The following is a 20621-nucleotide window of genomic DNA, read 5'->3' on the forward strand; positions in this document are numbered from 1 at the left end:
CCCTTGTCACCTCAAGATATATGGCTTCCTGTCAGTCCGGAGATTCTTGTTTTTCCTTTGTCCTGCCACTTGGCCCGTGGCCTCCTTTCTCTGCTCATATCTTGCTATTTTACCTGCTCTAACACAGCATGGGGGTCCAGCTTCCAATCAGCCTGAATCTAGGTGCTGACCGCAATCCTCCTTTTGGGACACTGAAGGGTCTTGAACTACAGGGAGGCACCAAGAACAAAGAATGTGGCTTAGACAATTAGAAAGATTTAAGAGACAACAAAGAGCTCACGCTGGGCTCATTGATAAGGTTCATCCCCTACAGGAGACCATTCTGTCAAGACTGGGAAAGGTGGCTGTTTTATCTAATATGCAGAAATCAATGCAGAGAATCAAGGAAAATTAAGTTACAGAGGTATGTGTTCCAAACAAAATAAGATAAAACTCCACAAATAGATCTTAGTGAAAAAGAGCTACATGATTTACATGATAGAGCATTCAAAAATAGTGGTCATAAAGAAGTACCAACGCCAGGAGAATAATCCTTGAACAAAGTGAGAATTTCAATGAAGAAAATATAAACAAGTACCAAAGAGAAATTACACAAATGAAGAATGCAGTAACTGAACTGAAAATTTCAACAGAGGACTGGACTAGATAAAGTAGAAGAAAGGATTAGTGAAATGAAGATGAGACAGTGGAATTTATCCAATCAGGGAAGCAAAATGAGAAAGAATTAAGGTAGCTTAGCAGACTAATGTGACAACAAAAAACAGACCAATATACACATTATAAGGGCCTCAGAAGAAGATGGGGGAAAGAAGGACAGAAAGCTTATTCAAAAGAATAATGGCTGAAAACTTCCCTAACCTTGGGGAAGAAACAAATACACAGATGCAGAAAGCCCAGAGACTTCCAAATAAGACCAATTCAAAGAGACCCACTCTGAAGACATTATAATTAAACCATCAAAAGTTAAAGACAAGAAGAGAAAAATAAAGATGAAGCTCAAGAGAAAAGCAACTTGTTACATACAAGGGAACCCCTAAAAGACTATTGAAGTATTTTTCAGCAGAAACTCTGCAGGCCAGAATGAAGGAGCATGATACATTCAATGTACTGAAAGAAAAAAAAAAGCCAACCAAAAATACTATACCCAGCAAAGTCTTCAGAATTGAAGGAGAGACAAAGAGTATTCTAGATAAGTAAAGCTGAGAGAGTTCATCATCATCTTACATGAAATGTTAGACTTATTCAGCCTGAAATAAAAATGCACAAACTCATAACAGGAAAACATATTGAAGTATAAAACTGACTGGTAAAGATAAACATACATTTAAATTCAGAATACTCTAATGTTTTAATGGTGCATAAATCACTTACAACTCTAGTATGAAAGTTAACAGACAAAAGTAAAAATCATCAACTATAATAATTTGTTAATAGACACACAGTGTTAAAAGATGCAAACTGTGACATCAAAAACATAAAATATTGGGAGGCAATGTATAAATGTAGAGCTTTTGTATATGTTTGAAGTTATTATATTTTAAAAAGACTGTTATAAGATTAGCTGTTTTATATAAACCCCATTGTTACCATAAGTAAAAACCTATAGTAGAAAAGAGAAAGGGAAAGAAATCTAGGTATGTTACTAAAAAAAAGTCATCAAATCACAAAGGAAGAAAGCAAAAGAGAAAGAAAAGAATAAAGGAATTGCAGGACAACCAGAAGAAAAAGCCAACAAAGTAGTAATAGTAAATCCATACCTAAAAGTAATTACTTTAAATGCAAATGGACTAAATTCTCCCATCAAAACACATAAACTAACTGAACAGATTAAAAGACATGACCAATCTACATGCTCCCTACAAGAGACTCATTTCAGCTTTAAGGACACATACAGACTGAAAATAAAGGGATGGTAAAGATATTTCATGCAAACGGAAGCCAAAAGAAAGTAGGGGTAGCTATACTTATATCAGACAAAATAAACTTTAAACCAAAGACTGTAATAAGAGACAAAAATGGTTATTATGAGAAAAAGAGGTCAATTAATCAAAAGGAGATACGTACTCAACATAGGAACACCTAAATATATAAAGCAAATCTTAGACCTGAAGGAAGAAATAGACAGTGACAAAATAATAGCCCACTTTCAGCAATGGATAGATAATGCAGACAGAAAATCAGTTTTAAAAAATTGGACTTTAACTACACATTAGACCAGATGGATTTTACTGACATTTACAGAGCACTCCATCCAGCTGCAGCAGAATATACATTCTTCTCAAGCACACATGAGACATTGTCAAGGATATATCATATGGTAGGCCACAAAAACATCTTAATAAATTAAAAAAAACTGAAATCATAGCCAGCATCTTTTCCGATAGCAGTGTTAAGAAACTAGAAATCAATTACAAGAATAAAAATGGAAATTCACAAATACATGAAGATTAAATATGCTCCTGAAAAATCAATGGGCCAAAGAAATAAATATCTTGAGACAAATGAAAATGAAAATACATACCAAAATTATGGGATGCTGCAAAAGCAGTTCTAAAAAGGAAGTTTATAGTGATAAACACATACATCAAGAAAAAACAAATATCTCAATAAACAACCTAATTTTATACTTCAAGGAACTAGAAAGAGAAAATTTAAGCCCAAATTTAGACAGGAGGAAGAAACAAAGATCAGTGAAAATCAATGAAGCAGAAACTAAAAAGACAACAACAGAAAAGATAAACAAAGTAGAAAACTTAGCTAACCAGGTAAAAAAGAGAAAGAACTCAAAATTATAAATGAGAAGACATTAGAACTGATATTACACAAATACAAAGAATCATAAGCAACAACTATGAGGAACTGTATGCCAACGAATTGGACAACTTAGAAGAAATGAATAAATTTCTAGAATCATACAACCTACTAAGACTGAATCAAGAAGAAACAGAATCTCTAAACAGCCCAATTACTAGTAAAGAGATTGAATCAGTAATCAAAAACCTCCCAAAAGAAAGTTCAGGACCAGTGGCTTCACTGGCATCCTACTAAACATTAAAAAAAAAAAAAAAAAAAAAAAAATCATTCTCAAATTCCTTCAAAAAAAGAGAGAAGAAAACACTTCTTGTCTCATTTTACAAAGCCAGCATTACCCTGATACCAAAACCAGACAATAACACTACAGAGAAAGAGTATTTCTTGGGGCCAATATCCCTGATGAACATAGATGCAAAAATCAAAAAATATTAGCAAACTAAATTCAACAGTACATTAAAAGGATCATACACTATGATCAAGTGAGATTTATTCCAGGGACGCAAGGAAAGTTCAACATCTACAAATCAATGTGATACATACACCACATTAACAAAATAAATGGTAAAAATCAATAACCATCAATAGATGAAGTAAAATCATTTGAAAAAAAAAATCAACATTCCTTCACTATTTAAAGAAAAAAAAACTCTCAACAAACTGAGTATAGAGCAAATGTGACTCAACATAATAAAGGCTATATATGAGAAGTCCACAATTTTAATGTTATACGCAGTAGTGAAAAACTAAAATTTTTTCCTCTAAGATTATAAATAAGAAAAGGATGTCCACTCTCACCACTGTTATTAACATAGTTCTGGAAGTCCTAGCCAGAGCAATTAGACAAGTAAAAGTAAAAAGCACCCAAATTGAAGAAGTAGAATTGTCTCCATTTGCAGATGACATGATATATATAAAAAACCCTAAAGACATCATCAAAAAACCTGTTAGAACATACGAATTCAGTAAACGTGCAGGATGGAAAATTAATATGCAAGATCAGTTACATTTCTGTACACTAACCATCAGAAAGACAAATTAAGAAAACAGTGCCATTTACAACTGTATCAAAAAGAATAAAATACTTAGGAATAAATTTAACCACAATGATGAAACTTCTGTATACTGAAAACTGTAAGACTAAAAAAATAGAGGAAAACACAAATAAATGAAAAAAATTACATTCTTATGAATTAGAAGTATTAATATTGTTAAAATGTCCATACTATCCAAAGCAATTTACAGATTCAATTATCTCTATCAAAATTCAAATGGCATTTTTTGCAGAATTTTTTTAAATCCTTAATTTGTATAGAACCAAAAAGACCCCAAACAGCCAAACCAATCTTGAGAAAGAAGAACAAAGCTGGAAGTACTACACTCCCTGACTTTGAATTATATTATAAAGCTATAGTAATCAAAGCAGTATGATATTGGCATAAAAACAGACACACAGATCAGTGGAACAGAATAAAGCCCAGAAATAAACTCATGCATTTATTGTCAATTTGTAACTCATGCATATACTGTCAATTTGTAACTAAGGAGCAAGAATATACAGCAGGAAAAGGATAGCCTCTTCAATAAATGGTGTTGGGAAAACCGGACAGCCACGTGCAAAAGAATGAAACTGGACCCTTATCTTACACCATACACAAAAATCAACCCAAAATGGATTAAAGACTTGAATGTAAGACCTGAAACCATAGAACTCCTAGAAGAGAACATAGAGGGTAACCTGCATGACATCAGTCTCCTGATTTTTTTGGATTTGACACCAATAGCGCCTACAACAAAAGCAAAAATAAACAAGTGAGATTACATCAAATTTTAAAGTTTTTGCACAGCAAAGGAAATCAACAAAATGAAAATAAAACCTACAGAATGGGAGAAAATATTTAAATCATGTATCTGTTAAGCAATTAGTATCTAAAATATATAAAGAACTCACACAACTCAATAGCAAAATCAATCTGATTTTACGATGAACTGAATAGACATTTTTTCAAAGAAGACATAACAAATGGCCAAGAGGTACACAGAAAGGTTCTCAACATCACTAATCATTAAGAAGATGCAAAGCAAAACCACAATGAGACATCACCTCACACCTGTTAGAATGGCTACCATCAAAAAGACCAGAGGTAACAAATATTGAGAAGGCTGTGGAGAAAAGGGAATCTTTTTGTACTGTTGGTCCGAATATAAACTGGTGCAGCCTCTATGGAAAACAATATGGGGGTTCCTGAAAAATTTTTAAATAGAACTATCACATGATCCAGCATTCCCACTTTTGAGTACATATCCAAAGAAATGAAAACAGAATCTCAAAGAGATGTCTACAATCCCATGTGTCTTGCAGCATTATTCACAATAGCCAAAATAAGTAAATAAGTTAAATATTCATCGAGATGAATGAGTAAAGAAACAGTATATATATATATATATAAAAACTCAGCCGTAAGAAGGGCTATCCCGCCTTTTGTGACATGGATGGACTTGAGGGCATTATTGTAGGTGAATTAAGTCAGAGAAAGACAACTACCACAAGATATTACTTTTATGTGGAATCCAAAAAAACTAAACTCATGGAAATAGAGACTAAAATGGTGGTTTCCAGGGGCAGGGTGGTTTACCAGGAAAAGGGGAGATGTTGGCCAAAAAGTATAAACTTCCAGTTTTAAGATGTGTAAGTTCTGGAGATCTGATGTACAGCATACCAAATACAGTTAATAATTCTATATTGTATTAATGAAAGTTGCTAAGAGAGGAGATCTTAAGTGTTCTCACCACACATGCACACACCCACAATAGTAATTCGGTGATGTGATGCAGGTGTTAATGCTTAGAGATAATCATTTTGCAGTGTATGTGTGTCAAATCAGCATGTTGTATACCTTAAACTTCCACAATGCTATATGTCAAGTATATCTCAATAAAGATAAGGGGGAAAGAAGTAAGTTTTGCAATAACATCACCCAAGTAACTGATCAGTATGAAGATATACAAGGTTTCCTGTATTAAAAATTTTGATGCTAATTTTCTTCAAATTCTCAAAAAAAAAAGTGTGACAGATTTTCTAAATGGCATAAGATAAAGACTTTACAAAAATATGCAAACCCTTAAACAACTGAATTACTTCAATAAATACACTTTCTTCAAAATAACAGTAGAAATCTTGGAAAATCCAGAAAAGTACAATTAAAATCACACATAACCTAGATATAACCACTGTTAACATGTAGATTTTAATAATCTCCTATCTTTCTTCTAGATCTATAAACAAATCAGATGGAGAGTCCAAATTTATCAGTTTACACACAAGGAAAGGTTTGTTTTTCCAATAACTATTGCCAAAACTGGCCACCTCACCCCACTTACCCACCACCCACTACCCCACACAGCCCGTACGTGGAAGGCGTGGCAGTTGGAGAAGCGGTGGTATGGATGTTACTTGATCTCTCCATCTCACATTCCCTGAGCCTTGGCCCACCAGTTCAGCATGAAGGCAGGGAGCACACATGTGGAGCTGGCGGTGAGGACTGGAGATGGCTCAGGCCAGCGGAAGCCGTTAGTGGAAATTTCTTACTACTTTGGTATAACTTTCATCCCTTTGGGTGACTCATTAGTGGTTGGGACATGTATTAGTTTCCTATCACTGCCATTATAAATTACCACAAATTGACTCCAAACAGCACCCATTTATTACCTCATAGTTCTGTAGGTCAGAAGTCTGGGGGACTCAACTGGGTACTCTGCTTAGCATCTCACAAGGCTGAAATCAGCATGCCAGTCTGCCTTCTTGTCTGAAGGCTCAGGGTGTGAGGGGTGGATCTGCTTCTAGGCTTATTCAGGTAGTCGGCAGAATTCAGTTCCCCTCCATATCTTTCTCGTATTTCAAATCTCTGCCCCTGTGGCATCTCTCTAACAGCAAACATCAGAAGTTCTGTGCTTTGGGGGACCTTTATGATTACACTGGGGCCACCTGGATAATCCAAGATACTCTCCCTGTTTTAAGGTATATAACCTACATTACATCTGTAAAGCCCCTTTGGCCATATAAGGTAACGTAGTTATAGGGTCTAGAGATGAGTATGTGGCCCTCTATGGGTGGTCCTTCAACCTCCCACAGGATTAGCTGGCCCTTTGTTGCCTTCTGACATCAGGGAGCCCTTTGGACGGCACGGATGCATCCTCCCTCCACTCCCAATAGCTTATTTCCAGGGACAGGTTCATCTTTCTCCCCAGCAGTCTTTTGGACAGACAGCCACTCCCTGCCTGTTACTCCCTCCATGGCATGGCTTCAGCTCATGTTAAATCAATGTCATATGTGCCTCACTCTGTGGAGATGAGAGGCAGGTGTGGAACATGACGAGAAGCCATCACCTCTGACACACTAAGTAACTAAGTAACTCCTTGAGAAGGCTTGTCCACACAGATGCTCTTCTAATATATGTCCTTGCTGCAAATGACCCCTCCGCCCAACTCTAGCCATTTTATGTATAAAGGAAAAGGGAGGTTACTGTAACATTGGATGGAACATTTGTAAACACCTCTTTGTGAAATCTGCAACAAGCAGCTTTTGAACTTCTAAGTTCAACCCTGGAACATAACATCCATCTGTGTATTCTTGGCTATGAGCTGTCTCTGTAATAATCCCTGCCCCAGTCATCAAGGGATAAGGTATTGAAGGGGAAGAAAGTGGATACACTTTATATATATACAAATTTAGAATCCTACTTTTCATACAGTTATACAACTTGCTTTTTACACTTAGTATAAGCGGCACTGTTGTTAAGTAATCCACATGATTCTTAATGAATGTATTGCATCCATTACTGAATGGATGTAGCTTATCATTGGAAATTATTTTTAAGTAATTTTTTTTAATATTGAGGAATATAAAGAGTAGCATATAATCAAATGTTTTCGCGTAGATGTCTCTTCCTCTCTTTGGTGCTGAACAGTGTTTAAAAAAAAAAAAAAAAAAAAAAAAAACCACCAACAGCAAGTGTCCAGGTAGGCCCTCACCACTAGAAGGGTGATTAGGAATTGTAGTCTGTATCCTCAATATTGTTACCTGAGCCTCAAACTGGGCATAATGGTTATTCAAGTGTAAGATGAGGGTTTGTTTAGAACAGATGTCTAGGCTCTAATTAATGTTCCTTTTGATACACTGCAAGTCACTTTCGCTAAGAGACAAACTGTCTGAGACTTCTTTGAGGAGGCTCAGTGCTGTTCTGCTACTGAAAGGGTCTAGCCGTTCTAAGTTGAAGTTCTTTTTCTTTGTATGTGAGAAGGGTTCTCAGTATCTTCTCCTGGTTTCCTGCTCAGGGGATGCTCTTACCCCAAAATAGGCTAACAAATGTCCTAGTTTTTGGCAGGAGTCTGCTTTCTGGAGGTTTTAATAGCAGAGAGGCCAGTATCAGACAAAAGTCACCCTTAAGTTTTTCCCCTTCTTAATCTTATGTAACCAACTCTTAGCATCCTCTAAAACTCAAGCAGGAACTGCTTCGTACAGAAACCATCCCTTGACTTTTTCGCTTTAGTTAAGTGCGTCTTGCATTTGTTCCTAAACTTCGCCATATTTATCTATAATTTAGCACTTACCATCCCACAGTTTAATTATCTGCTTAATTATACATTTTCTCCATTGGAGTGTAGGACTCTAGAGGTGATACATTTTTAATCTTTTTACACCCCAAGCCTGCCTAAGTTCTGGTTCGTAGATAACACTCACTGGATATTGGATAGATAAATGGATGGCTTTACTAACATTACACCATCACAGAGTAGCACCCAGACCAGATTCAGCTCCTAAGGCTTGAATTTATAAGTACTATGTTCATCCCATTCTACCTCCACTAATCAGAACCAATTATCACCAGGGCTAAATCTATGTTGAATTTTTTGCTTCACATTTTACTTCATTGTTGTTTTTCCCCTCAGCATCTTAACACCAATAACATTTTTTACTAGACAGCTAGTATCTGATGGTCTTATGGTCCTGTGACATTCTGCTTGCCTAGGAAAGGAAGCAGAGCAGTGTTTGTGTTCATCATGTTGCCTAAAGCCTGTTACATAAACAGCATGACTCATTCTGGTCTTATCCACACTGTACACCCTGCCTGTGATTTATTACCAAGATCCTACTAGACACCCTGTAGGCACTGAGTGATTACTCTGTATGTCTGTTTCCTGATTTATATCAAATGATGTTGTAATGTAAACCCTGCCACAAAACCACATCCTTAAAGAAGTAAATACAGAGTTAAGTTCTTACCAAGAGGGATGACACTGATCAACTCTTCTAAAATGGACTGAGCAGCTGGCACGCCTCCCAAGAATCTCTTGAGTTGGTTGTCAGCCTGTAGTTGTAGTATTGCTCACCCCTTCCTTTCACTTATCTTGGTATTTGATAGCTGTCTCCATAGTAGTACTTATGTCTGTGTTTTAAACCACAAGCCTCTGAGGGATCTGGACTGTGTTCATCTCTGTATCCATTGTGTCTGGCATAGTGTGGGTCTTCAATAAATATGCATCGGAAGAGTGAGTGAATGAGTATGTGAAAAGACATACTGATCCTCTCTGAGTCCAATATTACATGTAATTTGAATTATTTTTCCAAGTAGGAATGGGCATGCCCATGAGCTTTCACACATTTTGTCCTTTATTCCTGAATGGCCAAAAACATACTTTGAGGGGGCTGTAAGTTAAGGTTATAAGGTAAGTGCATTCTCAGGAGTTGGATCAGAACAAAAGTAACTGGCTCCTACAATAGTCAGACCCTACATCTTGATCTCCATAGGACCATTTCTTTGTTATTTTTAATTCTGACTGATAAAGTATGTAAAGATAAGTTTACACATTTGGGTTTAGATGAGAAACATGAAAATGATGCTTTCAAGGCAAAAATCTCTAATGCTCTTACTATGATACAGGATGGGATACAAAGGGAAGTTCAAAAAATAAAGGGAGTTAAATGGAATTCATCTAGTGAAAAAAGGGGAAACTCTGGCTTCAATTTCTTAGCCATAAAAGCATCATTTGAAACAGCAGCAGTAAACAAGAGGTGACACGTGGTCAGAAGACATATATTTTAAGAAATGAGAAAAATCAAATAGAAGATAACATTTTGCTGGAATTGTTTTGGGAGTAGTTCATCTCTGAAAATATGATGTCATAAAGCCTTAATGTTTCAGCCCTTTGCTAGACAGTCTTTGGTGACATATCACTCAATTTTCACTTTTTTGAAGCCCAGGTTGATTGTTCTATACAGCTTCTCTGTTCGGGTGACCTCTCTCCACTGCCACATACAATATTGCTTCCACCCCCATCGTTCTACAGTTCCAAATCCAACTATCGTGTCTCAGTCATTATCTCATTTGATATCTTTGTAGGCTTTAACATTATTAACCAAACATCTCTTTAAACCCCTTTCTCATCTTGGTTTCTAGGCTACCATTCTCTTTTGGTCCCCTCACTGTCTTTGTCTCTCTTTGTGCATCTTTATGGATTCTTTGATTTTTCTTTAAAGCTAGGGTCCACTGGGATTCAGTACTTAGTTCTCTTTTCAGATTACAGAATGACTCTGAAGAAGGTGATGTCAGCAAGATGGCAGAGTAGAAAGCTCCAGGCCCTTGTTTCTCTGCAGAAACACCAACAACTATAGACTGATTTAAAAAAAAAAAAAAAAAAGTTTTGCTGGATCTCCAGAAACTAGTCAAGAATCTGCAGCTACCAAGAAAACGATCAAATTTTTAAAAATCCACACTCAAAATAGTAGACAATTTTGTGGTATTTTACTAACTCCCTTGTCCCGTCCTCTCCCCATCACGAGGCAATGCATCAGAAGGAAGTCACCAAATTCCTGGTTCCTCCCCTGGTGCAGAATTTTAAAAGTGGAACTTGTTTTTAATGTTCTGTACATTCCTGAGGGGCTGGTTTCTATCTCACCTACCATGGATCTCAGACAGAAACAGAAGCAGTTTGGAAAGCAGGCTGGAGATTACTGAAAGCAGTAACAGGCACCTCAGTGCATGAGGGGGTGTAAAGTGACCGCAAACCCACAGCTGGCTGTGGGCAAGAGACGATGAGCAGGGGAACACAATGTCTATGGCTCCAAGAAGTAAGAGTGAGACTCCTAAGGAAATTAAGACATTTAAAGCAGTCATGCAAAGACATTTTGACAATTTCTTACAAAACTAAACATACTTTTCCCCTATTATCCAGCAATTGCACTCCTTGATATTTGCCCAAAGGAGTTAAACTTATATCCACCCAAAAACCTTCACACCAATATTTATAGTATCTTTATTTGTAATTGCCCATACTTGGAAGCAAACAAGATGTCCTTCAGGAGGAGAAAGGATAAATGAACTGTTGTACATTCAGAAATGAAATTTTATTCAGCACTAAAAATAAACCATCAAACCATAAAAAAACGGAGAAACTATAAATGCATTATTACTAAGTGAAAGGAGCCAATCTGAAAAAGCTATATACTATATGATTTCAAGTAAATGACATTGTGGAAAAGGCAAAACTATAGAGACAATAAAAACATCAGTGGTTGCCAGGGATGCTGTGGAAGGGAAAGATAAATAAGCAGAGCACAGAGGATTTCTAGGGCAGTGAAAGTACCATATATTATAGTCATGGATATATATTATACATTTGTTCAAATCCATAGAATATATAACACCAAGAGTGAACCCTAAGAAACTATGGACTTCAAGTGATTACATTGTGTCAATGTAGATTCATCCTTCATTTAAAAATGTGTCATTCTGGTGAGTGATGTTGATAATGGGGAAAGTTATCCATGTGTGTGGGCAGGGGCACATGTAGGGACAGGCTATGCACATACAGGAAATCTCTGTACCACCCTTTCAATTTTGTTGTAAACCTAAAACCACTAAAACAAGTCTTTAAAACACACACACACACACACACACACACCCATTTATACAGGGAAAAATCCCATGTACAGACTCAGGAAAGATGAATGCACAATCTGAGAACACCTTAAGCTTTCATGCCAGGCCGATTAATGAAGGCCTTCCACTGCATGGAGTTAGTCCCCAAAGATGTAGAGAGGTGACTATTTCTTCAAATGCTTAATTCTCAAAAGACCAAAGCATACAAAGAAAGAGGGAAACATACTCAAAGGAATAAGATAAGTCTCCAAAACACAATCCTAAAGAACACAGGCTTCAGAATTACTTGACAAAGACTTTTCAATGACTGTTTAAATATTCTCAGAGAGCTAAAGGAAAACACAGAACTAAAAGAAATCAGAAAATGTTAAGTGAACAAACTTAGAATATCACTAAAAAGACAAATTGTAAAAAATAAATAAGAACCAAACAATTTCTGAAGCTGAAGAATACCATCACTGAATCTTTTATAGAGAGGATCAACAAACTCAAACAGGCAGAAGAAATAATCAATAAACTTAAAGACAGGTCATTTAAAAGTATTTATTCTGTGGAGGAAAAAAGAAGAGAAGAAAGAAAACAGCCTAAGGTACCTATGACATCACTAAGTAGATGAATATATGCATTATGGAAGTCCCAGAAGAAGTGAAAGAAAGGGGCAGAGCGCTTTGAAGAAATAATGGTTCATAACTTTCCAAATTCAAGGAAGACATTGATACAGAAATAAAGGATCTCAAGAAACTCCCAGTAGGATAAACTCAGAGACAAAGACATATTATAATCAAACCATCAAAAGTAAAAGACAAAAGAGAATATTAGAAACTGCAAAAGAAAAATGACTCATTTACAATGAATCTTTAATAAGATTATCAGTGGGTTTGTCACCAGAAACCTTGTATGACAGGAGAGCGGGATGATATATTTAAAGTAATGAAACAAACTCAGAATTTTACATCCAGCCCAACTCTCCTTTCAAATAAGAAGTAAAGTCATTCCTAGATAAGTGAAAACTTAGAGTTTATTACCACTACACCTTCCCTGCATGAAATGCTAAGAGTCCTTTCTTCAAGTTGAAACAAAAGTATACTAGACAATAACTTAAAGCCATATAAAAAAATAAAGTATTCCCATAAAGATAAATACATGGAGAAATATAAAAAACTGTACTGTTGTAATTTTGCTTAACTCTCTTAATTTCTTTATAGATTTTAAAATGTAAAGCATTAAAAAGCATATATCTATGTTAATGAGTAAAAATACATAAATGTAATTTGTGACATTAACAAAGTGGAGAGGAATGGAGCTGTAAAGAAGAGTTTTTTTTTTTAATGTGATTGAAATTAAGTGGTTCTCAGTTTATAATAGATTACATAAAACATCCTAAAGTTATAACAATCTCTATGATAACCACAAAGAAAACATCTATAAGATGTACAAAAGGAAATGAGAAGGAAACCAAAACATGTCACTACAAAAAAATCAAGCAAACACAAAGGAAGGCAGTAAGGCAGGACATGAGCAACAAAAAAGCTGTGTGACATACAGAAAACAGTAACAAAATGTCAATAGTAAGTTCTTCCCTATCAGTAATTATTTACTTTAATGGCTTAAAATCCCAAATTAAAAAATACAGACTGGCAGAATGTATACAGAAATAAGATCCAACTGCATACTGTATACAAGAGACTCAACTGAAGTCTAAATGAAAGAATGGAAACATATTTCATGCAAATAGTAGATGTGACCATACGAATATCAGACAAAATAGACCTTAAGGTAAAAACTGTTACAAGAGGCAAAGGAGGGTATTATATAGTGATATAAGGATCAATTCTTCAAGAAGATATAACAACTATAAACTTATGCACCAAAATCAGAGCTTCTAAATATATCAAGCAAATATTGACAGAATTAAGGGAAGAAATAGACATCTCAGCAGTAAGAGTACAGAACTTTAATACCACACTTTGAATAATGGATAGAAAAAAACCAAACAATAAGGAAACAAAGAATTTGAAAATACGAATCAACCAATAAAACCTAACAGACATATATAGAACATAAACAGAAGTCTACACATTAAAAGCAAAATACATATTTCTCTCAAATACACATAAGACAGATCACATACCATACCACAAAACAAGTCTTTATAAACTTTATAAGATTAAAATCATGCAATATATCTTTTCCAATCACAATGGAATGAAACTAGCAATTGATAAAAGAAAATTTTTTTTAAATCACAAACCTATGGAAATTAAACACACTCAAACAATAATGAGCTAAAGAAGAAATCACAAGGGAAATTAGAAAAAAATCTTGAAAAAACATGAAATGAAAACACAACATGCTAAAACGTATGCAATCGAGAAGCAGTCCTAAAAGAAAAATATCCAAATCAACCATGTAAATTTATACCTTAAGAAGCTACAAAAAAATGAGAACCCAACGTTAGTAGAAGGTAGGAAAAAATAAAGATTAGAGCAGAAATAAACAAAATAAATTAAAAAGCCATAGAGAAAAAAAAAATAAAACCAAGAGTTGGTTCTTTTTTAAAAAGTTAATCTCAATTGACTATGAAAAAAAGAGAAGACTCAAATAACTAATGTTAGAAACGAAAGATAATTTTTTATTTCTGTACAATGATAAAAATAATGAGCTTCATGAACAATTGTACACAAGTAAGTTGAATAAACTAGGTGAAATGGACAAAAATCTAGAAACACACAGCCTACTAAAATTAAATTATCAAGAAATAGAAAATATAAACTGACATAACTAGTAAGGAGGTGGAATCAATGATCAAAAACATCTCGAAAGGAAAAGCTAAGGACCAAATGACTTCCCTGGGGAATTCTATCAAATATTTATATAATGAACACTATCCTCCTCAAACTCTTCCAAAAACCTGAAGACGAAACATTTCCTAACTCATGTAAAGAGGGAAACATTGCCTTGCTATCAAAGCTAAGCAAAGTCACTATGAGAAAACTACCCACCAATATTCCTGATGGAGTACCAGTGCAGAAGTCCTCAACAAAACACTAGCAAACAGAATTCAACAGTATGTTAAAAGGGTTATACACCATGATCTAGTGGGATTTCTTCCTGGAACGCAAGGATGGTTCAACTATGAAAAGAAATCAATGTAATACATTGACAGAATGAATGGGAAAACCACATGATCATCTCAGTTGATACAGAAAAAAACTATCTGACAAAATTCAACACCCTTTCATGAAAAAAAAACTCAACAAACTAGCACCAGAAGGAAACTACCTCAACATAATAAAAGCCATGTATGAAAACCTCATACCTGACATCCTATTCAATGGTGAAAGAATAAAAGCTTTTTCTCTAAGATCAGAAACAGGACAAGGATGCTCACTTTTACCACTTCCATTCAATGCAGTATTCAAAGTCCTAGCCAGACCAATTAGGGAAGAAAAAATAATGAAAGGCATTCAAACTGAATAGAAAGTAGTAAAATTATCTTTATTCTCAGACAACATGATCTTACAGAAAACTATTAAGATTATATACATACACACACACACACACCTGTAGAATAAACAAATGTTAATAAATAGTTCTGAAAAAGAACTAATAAAGTTTCAGGACAAAAAAATCAATATATAAAAATCATTTGCATTTCCATACATTAACAATGAACAAAGAAAATTAGAGAAACAATTCCATTACAGTAGCATCTAAAAGAATAAAATACCTGGAATAAACTTAACCAAGGAGACCAAAGGCATGTACACTGAAAAGTATAAAATGTCACTTAGAGGAATTAAAGAAGACACAAATAAATGGAAAGACATCCAAAATTCATGAATTAGAAGACTTAATATTGTTAAGATGTGAATACTACTGGATGATATCTACAGATTCAAAACAATTTCTATCAAAATCCAAAATGACCTTTTTTTTTTTTTGGCAGAAACATAAAAGGTTGTCCTACATTCATTTGAAACCTCAAGGGACCCAGGATAGCCAAAACAATCTTGCAAAAGAACAAAGCTGTAGATCAGACACTTCCTATTTCAAAATTTATTACACAGCTATGGTAGTCAAAACAGTGTGGCAGGGGTATAAAAAGACACAGACAGATGGATAAAAAGACACTTGGACCAATGGAATAGACTAGTGAGCCCAGAAATAAATCTTAACATATGCAGTCAAGTGATTTTTAATAAGGGTGCTAAGGCTGCACAACTGGAAAATTATAGTCTCTTTAACGAACGATGCTGGGAAAACTGGATATCCACATTCAGAAGAAGGAAGTTGGATCCTTACCCTACACCATATACTTCTGGTCTACAAGTCTCTTCAGGCCTACTGGTCATTGAGTTTATGTTTCCCTCAAAGGTTAGGCACACTCAGGCCTTCATGCTTTCTTTACTGGAAACCTCCTCCCTTCTTCCTCTAGGAAACACCAGTTCCTCCTTTAAGCCCAGATTGTTTTTTTTTAAGATGTTCTCACCCTTGGAGCCTTCCTTGATGCTCCTAGGAATATACTGATACTTTCGATTCTGAACTCCTACAACTCTCTGCTCTTGTCTATTCCAACACACCCATGATGCCTGGCAATTCTCTGTATGCATGTCCATCTCTCCCATGACACTGAGCGTCTGGAGAGCAGGACTCTGTGTTAAGGAAATATATATTCCGAGAGCTCATTATAACACACAATAAATAGGTGCTCAGAGGACCTTAATTGATTGGAAGAACCTGGGAGAAGAAAAGTGATTTGTAGAGATAAAGAACTGTGTCAAGATAGCAGCCAGGTTAACTTTCTTAATGTCTGCAGTTCATGTTCAGCACCGGTAAAAGTTTCTCCATTTATAAAACACAGGTAGTAAATAGTGACCCACTAAAGGACAGGAACTGGATTCTAGTCATATATGTGCCACCATTACCTGGGATAATGTTTGGAACATGACAGGCACTCAATCAGTGTGGAAGAAAGGAAAGAGAAGGGAAGGGGGCAGAGAGGAAGGAAAGCAAGGAGGAAGAGGAAGAAAAATTTGTGGAATGTCTCTAAAATCTACACCCAACTAAACCAGACTGATCCAGATGATTCATTATCATGAAATGAATGTTTGCCTTAAAGGGAGAGTCCACATTCTCCTTGTGGACTGCTCCAGCCTTTTATAAAATTTATTGCCAGGAAAATCTTCCTGTTGACTAACCCACATCCTTCCTGCTATGCATGTCACCTCTATTCTACCTTTTCATTCTTTCAAGGTAAATGTTAGATAGTTACTGTTTCTAAATGCTCTCCTCCTATATTCTAGGCACTGAGCTGAGCTACATCATTCACACAGGTGAGCTCAAACCCTCACGATAATTCTGCAAAGTGACTTAAGTTTACTCTTCAAATGGGGAAAACTGACTGGTCCAAGCCTCTGCAGTCAGAAAGTAGTAGAGTCAAAATTCAACCCGCTTGTCTCCGAAGACTGCTCCTCTTTCATCACAACCTGCCTCCATACCTACCTCTGCCTCCTTCACTGCTGGCTGGCTTATATTTTTTTAGTTAACAAATGCTTAAAAGGAACATACTGCATGCTAGGCACTTTTCTAAGTGATCCGCAAGTATTAAATCATTGAATCCTCACACCAATCATGATTATTAGGTACCATTACTGTTCATATCTTGCAGATGAAGAAACTGAAGCATAGCGAATGTAAACTCTCATTTTACAGGTGAGAAAACTGAAACAAAGACATTAGTTTTCCCAAAGTCAGACTGTCAGTGGCAAAGCGGGGTCTAAATGCCAATAGTCTGGACTCAGTCTGTGCTTTGAGCCTCTACACTGAACTACCTCTATTTTTTGTTTTTAAAAAATAAACCACTGGTGAACTAAATTATACTTGCTACTTGCTGGTCAAGAGATTGATAATACCAAAGATTATAATTTAAGGTTATTGTCCTACTTGCCTTGTGTCTCTTACATCTTCTTCTAAGAATTTGTTCCATAATCAGAGACAGTTATGATTTTTCCCAATAGCCATTTTGAAAATTATTTCTATGATTACAGTGTAAATCAAATGAGAAAGTGTGGAAGAAGCCACATGAATTGCTGTCTTGCTCTAGAAGAGAAGTTCATGAAGACATGCTGAGGTTTCTAAGTGACCACACAGGGATGCCAGATGAATTTCATTCTCTCATTTTAACTCCAGTCAATTGGTAGTGGCTTCATGGAGCTGCATGTTGAACAGTTTCCAAAACCATGTTCTCCTACAAATAAGTGTAAAGTTTAATTTTCAAATTATTCAGAAAACTGAACAACTTTCTGGCTTCCCACAAGCTTTCTTCCTCCTCTGTATGAAGCGCCTTTAAGCTCGAGCTGCAAAGATGAACTTGGTCTTTCCAGTCATCACCACACCATGAACACATTTAAACTCAGCAAAGTATTTAAGAATAAAAACTCAAGATGGTCCATCTTAAGGAAATAAACTAATCTTCTTGAAGGCTACAACCCAGATTTTTCATTTAATTCTCACAGATAACCTGATGAAAGAAGGATATGCTTATCCATTTTGCACATAAGGAATCTGAGGCACATAGAAGTCAAATGGATTGCCAAGAGGGTAAGTGGCTTCATGCAAGTAGCAAGAGCAGAGCTGAAACATGAACCCTGGTGTGACTGTGGACAAAGGCCATCCTGTTTCCAATACAGGAGACATTAGGACACCAATCAGAAAGGGTGGGTTATTATAAGATAGAGGACCAACTAGCTTATGGCATTTGAGCAATGTATGTGGGTCTGAATTCTCTGAAAGCTATTGGAAAAAGGGAAGTATATGTGTTAAGTGATGAAGTTTTCATCTTCTGGTATTTAAGGCACCAAATCATTTGTTAAAAAAAAAAAAGAAAAATATTTCCTAGAACTATGTATCTCTGAGTGACACTATATATCTGATGCTATCTTCTACTGTGGTTTTACACTAGACTTTAAAATGCTGTCCAAATGTACAAAATGACTCTTTATAAAGGCAGAAGGATAATGTATCAGATGTCAGATGAAACCCATTCTAGTTGAAGCTAATAGTGGGAGCCAGACGAATTAGTTCTCAAGACAAGCTGAAAGAACCTACACTCTGATACAAGCCAGAAAGTTAGAAGGCCTCCCCTGTGCTGGAAAATTGTATGAAGTTATTTTGTATATAGATATTACTCAGTGGTGAGTGAAAAGTACAGAAAGGGGAGAGATCTATTTTGTTCATCTTCTTGCATTTGAAGAACAATGAGGTAAGCAAACATATTGTAATGTAGTCAGTGATCATTTCTAACTTTTATCCAAGATTGGATTTCTCAGAACATCTTGAAAGCAATAGACTATCTTTTTGAAGCTAGACCTTGAGCTAATTTCGAATTGTATTACAGCTAACACCCTCTAGAGAACGCAACCAGCTGGGATCTATTTCCTCTTGTGGGGAAGCTTAAGTATGGCTGCCAAAGCCACAGACTTTCTAGTTGGCTTTTAAGTGTTTTTCTGAATCAAAACTAGCTTAAATGGAAAACAAAAGTAGTAGACAATTTCCAAGCACTCAAAAGCCTGAGCAAATACATTTCACACTTATTAAAGGAAGTGAAAGCTTTTTTTATTCCTGTTTTTAATTGTAATAAGTATTTTTCCTTTCTGAGTGGTTGATGGGATACCCAATTTCCAGAACTGGGACAAGACTTGTTAAAGTCAGCTAATTCACAGTGCTACTGGGTCCAAGTGGAAACCGCTCTGTGGACCACAAAAATCAGGGAGTGGTTTTGTCGTCATGTGAGCTCCAGAGTCACACGGGTGCTATTTGAACCTTGGCTCCACCACTTACTGGTTGTGTGGTCCTGGGCAAGTTATTTAACCTCTATGTACCTTAACTTTATTGTTATTTAGGTGGGTGATATTAATAGCCCCTAACTCTCTCATAGGGTTATTTCAGGACTATATTTTACGTCATATGCTTTGAACAGTGCCTGGCAAATTCAGGGTCAACATCTTCCCTGAATGTCTTACGCAGTGCTGGGCACATAACAGATGCTCTGTAAATATGGGTTGAGTTCATTAATGTGTAGAATAAATTGCATGTTGTTCCCTCTGCCTGATATATTCCCCCACTTCTTTCCACATGAGAAAATCCTTCTCCATCTCGTTTTGTTGTTTTGGGACTCAGGAATGTCATCACTTGTTCGTGAAAAGCCATCTTACTCTTTTTTCATCTCCAACCCCCATTCTCACTTCCTTTGTCCCCACAAGGAAGCAGTGTAATGTGTTCAATATATGTCCATGTGTGTATCTTTCAAAGGTGTTTATATAAATCCACTTAATAGTTACATTATATATACATGATAAATTTAATAAATATATTTATATAAATATATATTTGAAAAACTACAGTGTGTCGTTTGGGTATGTATGTGTTTTAAAATTACTTACATAAACCTGCATGTGATTTTCTCTCTTTTCTACACTCAGGGGAAGCACACAAGATACCTCCCAAGATGGACAAATTTTAAGACTGTGGTAGAATGTCAAACTCCCAATTGGAAAGCAGGAAGAGGTTTTCTGCAAAGGTGTTCAAAGGACATGGAGAGAAATGGAGGCTAGAGAGAAAGCAGACATGGAGGGACAGCTAACATCAAGCGGTATAAAACTCAAAAAAAAAAAAATTACGTGGATATGTGCTTAGACATAAAATGTTCTACTGGCGGTACTAAACACTGCTCTCAAGTTCTGATATTCAATGCTTGCAAAGAGGAATCAAATAATACAAAGGGCAAGAGTTGCTGAGAAGGCAGATGCCATGCCTCGAGGTCCTGCACTGAGGCCCAGCAGCCTGCCCAGACCTACCATGAGCAGCACT

The 20621-nt window shown here is 35.9% G+C and overlaps 1 protein-coding gene and 1 long non-coding RNA gene across 6 annotated transcripts in view; one reads left to right on the plus strand and one right to left on the minus strand.

Annotated features, from left to right (window-relative positions):
* TNFSF18 (TNF superfamily member 18) overlaps positions 1–20621 on the minus strand; it is a 61335-nt gene that overhangs the window by 20105 nt on the left and 20609 nt on the right. The window lies entirely within an intron of this gene.
* LOC105092772 (uncharacterized) overlaps positions 1–20621 on the plus strand; it is a 74173-nt gene that overhangs the window by 16963 nt on the left and 36589 nt on the right. For both annotated transcript variants that reach the window (XR_010377550.1, XR_010377551.1), the window contains exons 2-3: positions 18269–18353; positions 20234–20403. This is a non-coding gene — a long non-coding RNA (uncharacterized LOC105092772). The remainder of the gene's footprint in view (positions 1–18268; positions 18354–20233; positions 20404–20621) is intronic.

This window comes from Camelus dromedarius, chromosome 23 (genome assembly GCF_036321535.1).
Source record: "Camelus dromedarius isolate mCamDro1 chromosome 23, mCamDro1.pat, whole genome shotgun sequence".
Lineage (NCBI taxonomy): Eukaryota > Metazoa > Chordata > Mammalia > Artiodactyla > Camelidae > Camelus > Camelus dromedarius.